General features: G+C 44.6%; 1 long non-coding RNA gene across 1 annotated transcript in view; it reads right to left on the bottom strand.

Moving 5' to 3' along the window:
* Positions 1-10,118: 10,118 nt before the first annotated feature.
* LOC139056981 (uncharacterized) overlaps positions 10,119-10,948 on the bottom strand; it is an 83,632-nt gene continuing 82,802 nt past the window's right edge. Inside the window, exon 6 of the long non-coding RNA XR_011512486.1 lies at positions 10,119-10,898. This is a non-coding gene — a long non-coding RNA (uncharacterized lncRNA). The remainder of the gene's footprint in view (positions 10,899-10,948) is intronic.

Below are 10,948 nucleotides of genomic sequence, written 5' to 3'. Positions count from 1 at the left end.
GATGGCTGCCATCACCAACGTCAACAAATTTAAGAAAACCGCCACCGATTTTGTATGCCCCTCCTCTCTGTAATGCCTCTGGCCCTGAGAGTACTGAAATAAATAAAAAAATAAAAACCTCCTGTGCAGCTTTTGTTGTTCAGAACTTGCCAGCTTTGTATTGCAGTTTGGGACAACGCAAGAGAAGGCAGCCGTGTCTGGTTCGAAAATGTTCGATTTATTTCACTCGCTTTACCAGAGGCTTTTGTCTAAGTATGGGAAAACCGATATAGGCAATGTTGCGTAGGTAAAACTGACACTCGCACTTTCTGAATGAGAAATGCCCGTTGCTGAAGTCATTGAAACTGCTTGTGAACACTGGGTACGAACGTAGCAAACAAGCTGCGTTTATCGTTGAGTTCACGTGATTTCGGTTGGTAACTATATTAGTAGTAGTAGTAGAAAACTTTAGTTGTTGTTTGGTAATAAAGACACACTGGGTGTAGCTGTCCTTCCAGAGCCCTACTTGCTGCTGCCATTCGGCCAATCGCTGGTCTTCCACGGCTGTGCTGGAATGAGCGGCTTCCCACTGGTATCGGTAGGCATTAGGTACTGTAGGATGGCCGGGTGGCTTGGAACATTCCTACTTAACATGGTAGAAGTCTGTGTGTCCTCCACAGGAAGGACAAGAGGGACCGAGGTTAGGTGCACTACAACGATGTGTGAGCGATCGAGCGAAAGGAATGACAACCGTTCGGACCGATGGCACAAGCCCAAGAAGCTCTCTTTTTATTCCTCTGACCTCGCACCTGGCAGCGCCAGGCATGACACACCGGATGGAGTACATCGTATAGGCATAAAAGGCTGCCGAGGAGGATGACGATGGTTGGTAACAGGCACGTTGTATTAAACCAACATATATTGGATAGTATGCAGTACTGTAAGTCACAATAATACTTCGTAGGTGTACGAAACCGTCTTACACACAAATCAGCACCGGAAAGCGCGTACTAAAAATCCAGTTCGAGGCCGCGCGTGTTCCCCAATTTATACAGTTTGGCTTGTGTCACCAGCAATGGTCAAATTTGTAATGTACACGTTTGCTTGCACAGTTTTCATTCCTTAACAATATATTGTGAAACATCCAAATTGTCATTTACCGACAGCACTGCAACACATAATACACCCTTTCCTCAATGGCACGAAAAGAAAGAATGAATTTCTTAAACTGGAAATAGCATAGTTCATACATTACCCACTCCTAAATGGTGCCGTGTGAAGCACTACGATGACAGTAATACATTTATTTATTTATCTATTTATTTAAATATTTATTTATTTATTTCAGAATACTGAAGTCCAACAATTATGACCCATTAAGGAGGGGCTATACAAGGCGTGGAAATAAACTGCGACATAAAAAAAATGGCTGTGGCTTAGGTAAGGTTAAGCCCAGGATGCGAAGCATACTAGCCTTTATTTTAGTTGTTGAACCACTGTTTAGCCTGGTGAACTGCTGTTGCTTGGCTATATTTGGTTCGGCTAGACGAAGAAACAACTCATGCATTACTGCTTCGCCTTCAAGAGTGGAACGCGAAAGCGTTCCCGTCGACCTGCCAAGGGGTGTAAGACAATGGGCTACAGGGCAGCGACTACGCGCCCCGCATTGGACGCGGTGAGCGTCGAGCAAAGCAGCGTTCGGCGCGGCAACGAAATGTGCGCCTGAGCAAGAGACGCACGCCTTAGAAACAGCTCGTTTCTAAGGCAACACCGCATTCACTAGAGGCGCTTTTGTAACGCTTTGAAGCATCGTACTCGTGGCTCAGTGGTAGCGTCTCCGTCCCACACTCCGGAGACCCTGGTTCGATTCCCACCCAGCCCGTCTTGCAAGAGTTGAGCCAAAGCCACTTCTCCACTGTCGTGACGTCACGGTGTCACGTGGTTTCAAGGCGACACCGCCGCGCCTGAGGAGCTGGGTTGAGCTCTCGTAATATGCATCGCATAAAAAAGAAAAGGAGAACGGCCGTTTAACCGATTGCCGCTAATAAACAAGCCGAAAAATATTTATAGACATGTACTGATTTATAGATATATACACGTATAAGCACATATACAGCACTTATTCATTCAAGAAATGCTCTTCTAGAGCATTAACAAGATTAGGGGACTGGAAAATCGCCCCTGCAAGACAGTTCCAGTCGCAAACGGTCCTCGGGAAAAAACTGTGTTCGAATCTTTCAGTTCTTGCAAAAATCGGTTCCAGTATATGACTTCCTGTGTGGTCTGTTCGTCTAGACGATAGCTGTTTAAGTACTGTGTGATGCGAAATGTTTAGTTTATGTGCTAAAAGGTTATGCAGGAACAAGCAACGGGACATTTTCCTACGTACTTGAAGTAGTTGGATGTTATTTGTTTTCATTAGTGTTGTAGGAGAATCGAGCCTTCTGTATTTGTTATAAATAAACCTAATCGCTTTCCGTTGCACCATCCCAAGCTGATAAATGTGATTCTTTATGCACGGGTCAGATAAGAATCACGCGTACTCTAATATTGATCTGATAAATGGTATGTATGCAAGACGTTTAGTCTTACTTGGAGCGCCTCTAAGCTTCTGTCTCAGAAGGCACAGCTTAAAAAATGATGAGGAACAATATCCGTAGCCCGTAGAAGCAATGACAAAGTTTGGAACACGTTAGTCGCGTAGGTGAGTACAATGAGCCTAACTGAGAGAGAGAATAAAAATGGGAATGAAAGAGAACGTGGCTAGCCAGTGTAAGTACTGACTGGCTAACTTGTGCCGGGCCAAGGTCTAAAGGAAATAAAAGGCGACCGAAGAAATAATTGAACAAGAAATGAGAAAACGCCACAACAACCGTGGAGGTTTCTCCACACAAGTTAGGAAGCTCCACGCGCTACAACTTCTAAAGCCAGTCGCACAATTCACAAGCCCTTAAGAACTTGAGAGGCGCACTTAAGGCCTTGAGTGCTGTAACCAGTCTGGATTAGTGTCCAAGAACTGTTTCCTCTGTCTAGGGGAGGTCATGCACTTTTTATAAAGCGGTCGCGGGCACATATCTTGCGACACTTTAGCAGAAAAAGCCACAGAGGAGGTGACTGATCCTCTTCTCGCAGCCACAGTTGTCGCAAGCAGGGCAGCCGGCCATTCCAAAGGGGAAGCAACAGGCGTTCCTGAATGACTCGCCGAGCAACAGGTGGCGCAGAATTGTTGCTTCCGCTCGTGGTATCCCAGGTGAAATACGTAGTTGCAGACGTGGATCTAATATGGTGATGTGTTAGCTTACGCCCCCTCCCCCCGTCCACTCCGAGTAATAAAATTATATTTATGCGGAGATATTCGGACTGAAACCACGGCGAAGGAATAATAGCGATCGCATGAAAGCGATCAAATAGCGACAAGGTAATGGCAATCGCAGCATGCCGACGACGGCATGTTTGTTTCAAGCTCACTTCCGCAGTTAAGCCTATCAGACCACGACGTTACAACGTCGTGGTCATTCCATCGCCATGAATCTAACTTAATCGTTCAACTCTCACCAGATAGCCGTCATATCAATGTCGCGCTGCCATCATTGTCAGGCTGCTGTTTTACGATCGTCATAACTACATAGCTGTTATCCTATTGTCGTCATGCGTAGTCGTCATACTGTCATCGTCTTTGCATCAACGTCATTCCTTCTCCCTAATTCTAGTGTAATCACACAGCCCCCATTCAATCGTGATTATGATTCTATCTTTATAGCAACGTCCTCATTGCGTCGTCGTGATAAACTCACTGTATGCATCTATTTTATAACCGTCACTTAAGCTTCGTCGTTGGATTCTACTCTTGCCGCCGTCGACCCGCATTCTTCGTCAACGTATCGTCTCTATATACTCGTTATCTCATTGTCCTCATACTGTTGCCAGGTGATTGTTGTCATCGTTTCATCATCGTAGCACGTGCGCCATATCATCGTCGTGATGACATAATGTTTGTTCCACTTTAATTATTCTATCATGGTTATTCCACAGGCGTCATAACATCATCGTCACACTGTCGGCGGCCACACAGACGCCAAACCGTTGTCGACAAGTAGTTGTCAAGCTGTCGTTTTAACATGATTATCACGTCAGAAACATCTTCCGTTTTTCTCGTGCCGTCATCGTCAGACTGCCTTCGGAGAGTCTTCATAGCGCACATAGACAAAGCAACAAATGTCTAAGAATATCTACTGCCGATTTTCAGTTGGTGTGACCTCAGCAGTACGGCGTGTGACTGTTTACCTACAACGCTAATTGCCTAACCGTCGACAGATTGGATCTGCAAATTTTTTTATAAACAAGTCGGGTGAACTCTTGGATTTTATCTTCAACGCTGTCTGCTTTGGGGGCCGAGTCTAGCTGGGCGGACTGCTCGTGGGTTTGGATGTTCCGTGTTCTCGCTGCTCAGTTCGCGTTGAAGCAAGAGGCAGCACAAACGTTAATTCGCTCGCTGCTGGTGCTGCGCTTCCTTACATCAGCATTTTGACAGAATTTCCAGGGTAATCGAGTGAGGTATATTCATGTTTACCTGTGAGCATGTGACACCATGCATGTTAACTTTTTTAGTAACCGAACGTTTGCACATTTACAGATTCGATAAAGCAACTATCGTTCATTTGTATAGCTGTCTACTAACTGCTATCGCAATCGACACTTCGCATTTAGGGAGAAATTGCGGCTTTTTCAATACTTTTTTTTTACAATAAAACGTTGTTTTCTGCATTGAAGCGCAAAAATAACTGAACCGCCAATAATACAGAAATAATATATCGAAGCTGATGTATTCCTTAGAATTGATTCCAAGTGGACCCGCTTTGAGAGCTTCTCGGCTACAATTTGTAAATTGCAGTATGTGCCGTAAGGTTATGAACTAATTATGCCTAATTAGTAAATTCCTGTTCAATTTCCTGCTATGCATTTCCATTTCTCGTACAAGTAACCTCCGCCTCATCAAGTATACTAGACTAAACAGTAGACTAAGAAGTAGAACTGCGCCATCTCCCCCAAGTAATTTCTCAAGATCTATGGGGGACCTTAAAAATTCCTATTATGTGTAAATGCAACAGCACTACTTGTCTCTGAGTGCGTCGCTGAGTCATATCGCGGAGTTTAGTGCTGCTTCGTTGAACGTGCGTCGGGATTCAAGTATCCTATGACAAGCATATGGACGTGCCAGCAACGTGGAACCAAAAGTGGCTTTCTGTACACGAACGCTACCATGTCCGTTTGAGACACATTTGAGGCCACGAACGTGCACACAACTACGATTCTCGGTTTTACCTACTGGAGAGCGTGCATCTCTCCGTTTGCTCGGAAGCAGCCTCTGAGCTGCACGTGTCGTAGTTGAAGTCCTGACATGGTGACGCCGGCAGCAACGTTGGTGGGTCGCTGAGTGCCTCGCACAAAATAGTATCCCGTAATCTTTCTCTTGCCTCCAGGCCTTATATATGCGTGACAACAGGTATAGAGCTGCGCTTAAATTTTGCATTAACCGGTATCATGATCGTCGGTGAATTTTATGCGAAGCATATTACTAGAGCTCAACCCAGCTCCACAGGCGCGGCGGTGTCGCCTTCAATACCACGTGACACCGTGACGTCACGACAGAGGAGAAACGGGGCTCCAACTCGCGCCGTCACTCGCGGCGTCGCCCCCCGCATCGGACGCGGTGCGCGTCGAGCAACGCAGCGTTCGGCGCGACAACGAAATGTGCGCCTGAGCAAGCGCCGCACGCCTGAGCCGACGTCGACGACACCGGCTTTTCTGCGACGCGAGCTCCTTAACGCTGTCCCATTAAAATAAAGGATAGTATGCTTCGCATCCTGGGCTTAACCTTAGCTAAGCCACAGCCATTTTTTTTTCCTTGCAAGAAGCAGATGACGTAATTTGTGTGCCCTCTTTCTGCCGGGGCTTTCTACCAAGGCTTCGTGATGTAATGCTCTTGCACTAAAATTACCTCGTCTTCGCAAAACACATGGTTTGGAGAAGCTCAATGCGCATCTTCAGGCGACCAGTGCTTCATTGCTTCTTACATGTGCCTTGAATTGTTACTTTTCTTTCACGCATATCGTGTAAGTATAATTACACGTGTACTCATTTATCCTTCTTTGTGAGGCTGCATTTCATCTGCTAACATCTTAGTGTTTTCGCACAGGGCAAGACACGCCGGCATTACATAGAACTTTATGGAATGGAATGTTATTGTTGACTCTATCCGTTGCGCATGCTGCGTTCACACCTTGTTTAATGGGATTGTATGCGTGACGTGAATTCTGTAATACCTCGTTGAAGGCACCTGCGAATACGCTGGAACCAACGTCGATCCAAATTGTTCATGGAAAATAAGATTTCTTACAAGTTTTATATACGCATGGCGAGGAATGAACCGATAAATGTATTTTACTTTACCATTATCAATAACTACCTCCGTTTCAGCTCCCATTAGAAAGGGGGGCGTATCACTTGCAATGCTTTGCAGCTTTTGGAATGCTCAGAAAAGCGCGCTCGTGAAGTTAAACGGTTACGATGAGCATTTTTTCCGTTTCTGAAGACTTTATATCGCCCGTTAACAACTTAGTGTTATCTTTGAGCGCAACACTTACCGGCATCATTTGAAACTTACTAGAATGTTATCATTGTTTCTATCTGCTGTGTATGTTCTCGGCGCACCTCGACTAATCACATTGCACGCGCGAGATGGACTGTGTAGTGCTTCATAGAATTCACGCGGGCATCAGCAATTAGCTAGAACCTTCGATAGGTGATGTACAAAATGCCACGCACATCACGCGCAAATAAGGTTTTCGGCGACCACTGACTTTGATTGAAGCTATCGTTGAGCTTCACTGCTCCCTGCTTTGCTGAACATGAAGTTTGCCCAAAAAGGAGTTGAATTTCGAGCTCACAACTTTGACACTGCGTCGTTTTTCATCGTCACTACAACGTGACAAAACATACATTTGTTTCATGTCAACAACCCCGGTCATGTACTAATTGTGGCCATGCCGCGCCTGCAAACTTCTTAATCTCATCCGCCCACCTAACTTTCTGCCGCCCCCTCCTACGCTTCCCTTCCCTTGGAATCCAGTCCGTAACCCTTAATGACCATCGGTTATCTTCCCTCCGCATTACAAGTCCGGCCCATGCCCGTGTCTTTTTCGTGATTTCAACTAAGATGTAATTTACCCGCGTTTGTTGCCTCACCCAATCTGCTCTTTTCTTACCCCTTAACGTTACACCCTTCATTCTTCTTTCCATAGCTCGTTGCGTCATCCTCAATTTCAGTAGAACCCTTTTCGCAAGCCTCCAGGTTTCTGCCCCATATGTGAGTACTGGTAACACACAGCTCTTATATACTTTCCTTTTGAGGGATAGTGGCAACCTGCTGTTCATGATTTGAGAATGCCTGCCAAACGCTCCCCAGCCCATTCTTACTCTTTTGGTTATTTCAGTAAACTTCAGTAAAGTATCATAAACTGCTGTTCTCTTCCGAGACTGTTAAACATTACTTTAGTTTAATGCAGATTAATTTTCAGACCCACTCTTCTGCTTTGCCTCTCCAGGTCAGTGAGCATGCATTGCAATTGGTCTCCTGAGTTACTAAGCAAGGCAATATCATCAGCGAATCGCAAGTTGTTAAGGTATTCTCCATGAACTTTTATCCCCAATTCTTCCCACTCCAGGTCTCTGAATACCTCCTGTAAACATGCTGTGAATAGCATTGGAGAGATCGTATGTCCCTGTCTGATGCCTTTCTTTATTGGGATTTTGTTGCTTTCTTTGTGGAGGACAACGGTGGCTGTGGAGCCGCTATAGATATCTTCCAGTATATTTACATATGGCTCATCTACACCCTGATTCCGTAATGCCTCCATGACTGCTAGGTTTCGACTGAATCAAACGCTTTCTAGTACTCAATGAAATCTATATATAAGGGTTAGTTATATTCTGCACATTTTTATATCACTCAATTGATAGTGTGAATATGGTCTGTTGTTGAGTAGCCTTTACGGAATCCTGCCTGGTCCTTTGGTTGACAGAAGTCTAAGGTGTTCCTGATTCTATTTGCGATTACCTTAGTAAATACTTTGTAGGCAGCGGACAGTAAGCTGATCGGTCTATAATTTTTCAAGTCTTTGGCGTCCCCTTTCTTATGGATTAGGATTATGTTAGTGCTCTTCCAAGATTCCGGTACGCTCGAGGCGAGTTTCTCTAGAACAATCTTACCACCATCCTTCAACAAATCTGCTGTTACCTGACCCTCCCCAGCTGCCTTCTCCTTTTGCATAGCTCTTAAGGCTTTCTTCACTTCTTATGGCGTTACCTGTGGGATTTCGAATTGCTCTAGGCTATTCTCTCTTCCACTATCATCGTGGGTGCCACTGGTACTGTATAAATCTCTATAGAACTCCTCAGCTATTTGAACTATCTCTTCCATATTAGTAACGATATTGCCGGTTTTGTCCTTAATGCACACATCTGATTCTTGCCTATTCCTAGTTTCTTCTTCACTGTTTTTAGGCTTCCTCCATTCCTGAGAGCCTCTTCAATTCTATCCATATTATAGTTCCTTATGTCCGCTGTCTTACGCTTGTTGATTAACTTAGAAAGTTCTGCCAGTTCTATTCTAGCTGTAGGATTAGAGGCTTTCATACATTGGCGTTTCTTGTTAAGATCTTTCGTCTCCTGCGATAGCTTACTGGTTTCCTGCCTTACTGCGTTACCACCGACTTCTATTGCGCACTTCTTGATGATGCCCATGCCCATTGCTTCAACACTAAGGTCTTCTTCCTGATTTAAAGCCGAATGCCTGTTCTGTAGCTTGATCAGGAATTCCTCTAGTTTCCCTCTTACCGCTAACTCATTGATTGGCTTCTTGTGCACCAGCCCTTCCGTTCCCTCCTCAAGTCTAGGCTAATTCGAGTTCTTAGCATCCTATGGTCACTGCAGCGTACCTTGCCGAGCACGTCTACATCTTGTATGATGTCAGGGTTCGCGCAGTGTATGAAGTCGATTTCATTTCTAGTCTCACCATTCGGGCTCCTCCACGTCCACTTTCGCCTAACCCGCTTGCGGAAAAAGATATTCATTATCCGCATATTATTCTGTTCTGCAAACTCTACTTATAACTCTCCGCTGCTATTCCTAGAGCCTATGCCATATTCCCCCAAGCAATTGTCTCCAGCCTGCTTCTTGCCTACCCTTGCATTGAAGTCGCCCATCAGTATAGTGTATTTTGTTTTGACTTGACCCATCGCCGATTCCACGTCTTCATAAAAGCATTCGACTTCCTGGTCGTCATGACTGCATGTAGGGGCATAGACTTGTACTATCTTCAATTTCTACCTGTTATTAAGTTTCACAACAAGACCTGCCACCCTCTCGGTAATGCTATAGAATTCCTGTATGTTAATAGCTATTTCCTTATTAATCAGGAATCCGACTGTTAGTTCTCGTCTCTCCGCTAAGCCCCGGTAGCACAGTACGTGCCCGCTTTGTAGCACTGTATAGGCTTCTTTTGTCCTCCTAACCTCACTGAGCCCTAATATATCCCATTTACTACCCTCTAATTCATCCAATAACGCTGCTACATTTACCTCACTAGATAATGTTATAAGGGTAAACGTTGCCAGGTTCAGATTCCAATGGCGGCAAAAGTCAATACAGTCTCCATTTATTGTTGTTCATTGTTGGTCTATAACAGATTCGATAAGGTGTTAATTATTTTTTTCTATTCATAGTTCATGGATGGTCTACCTACAAAAGTCGATATGAAGCTTGGTTCTTTTTGACTATTCTCAGACCATAAAGTTTTTCGTGCACACACACAAACACACAACACACACAAACACCTATATATACACACATATATATATATATATATATATATATATATATATATATATATATATATATATATATATATATATATATATATGGTGTGATATGAAGGCTGCGTGAGTGGCCGCTCGACGCACATTGCGTGTATTCGCGGGCTTTCGCTCCTGTATGAAACCTCTTCCGCCTTTGTGCTTCTGAATGAGGACACGCCCACGTTTGGCTTGGGTGTATCACGTTTTTATTTGAAATGCCGCACATTCAGCTTCGTATAATCACCATCATGCAGGCGTGGAATCACTGGTTCCTTGTGTCAATCCAGCGGATTCATCGAAGTATTTCTAAATTAGGCTAAGCATTTCTGTTTCGTAATGCGTCGCCCATGCGTAATGCGTTAAGCACAGTATTTATGACTCGGTTGCTCACTGTAGTAACACGTTACACACCGGGGCCCAACATATTATTTAATTAAAGACAAGGAAACATTTCTGAGCCTACTTCGAAGCCAGAGTGAGACCTCTGCGCGTGCGCATTGTTGCAAGAGAGAAACGACGTCACTGCCGGTATGTTCACTGGCGTGCTACACCTTCTGCAGGAAAGTTTCTGTGGTCCGACCGCGACTGCTTTGCCTAGGTACATACAGCTTCACTATAAAGGGTTTAAATGCGGAAGCATTTCTACGTCCACCCAACGAGAAATCTGTCTATCCGTCACGTAAGAAGAATGCAATGGCTCATACCCCCATTGACAATCGCTCATACCCCACATTAGGATTTCTGTGCTCAAGTCCTTAAGGACATGTGAATTGTGCGAATGCCTTTGACTATTGTTGCGCGTAACATCGCGTTACTGTGTGCATTATTCTTGTTTTTATTTCTTCTCTCTTCCTTCTCCTTTATTCACATTACCCCTTTCCCAGCACAGGGTAGCCAGCCGGTATTTACACTGGCTAACCTCCCTGTCTTTCCTTCCCTTTTGTCTCTCTCTCTCTCTCTCTGTGGTCGTACCATGAGCGTTTCGCCTACGCATATGCAGCTTTGCTGTAAAAGGAACAAAGAAAGAAAGAACAAAAATCAATAAATAAAGGTAG

The sequence above is a fragment of the Dermacentor albipictus genome, chromosome 3, assembly GCF_038994185.2.
Source record: "Dermacentor albipictus isolate Rhodes 1998 colony chromosome 3, USDA_Dalb.pri_finalv2, whole genome shotgun sequence".
Classification (NCBI taxonomy): domain Eukaryota; kingdom Metazoa; phylum Arthropoda; class Arachnida; order Ixodida; family Ixodidae; genus Dermacentor; species Dermacentor albipictus.
Note: the sequence above shows the minus strand (reverse complement) of the source record. Positions and strands in the feature narration are given on the sequence as shown.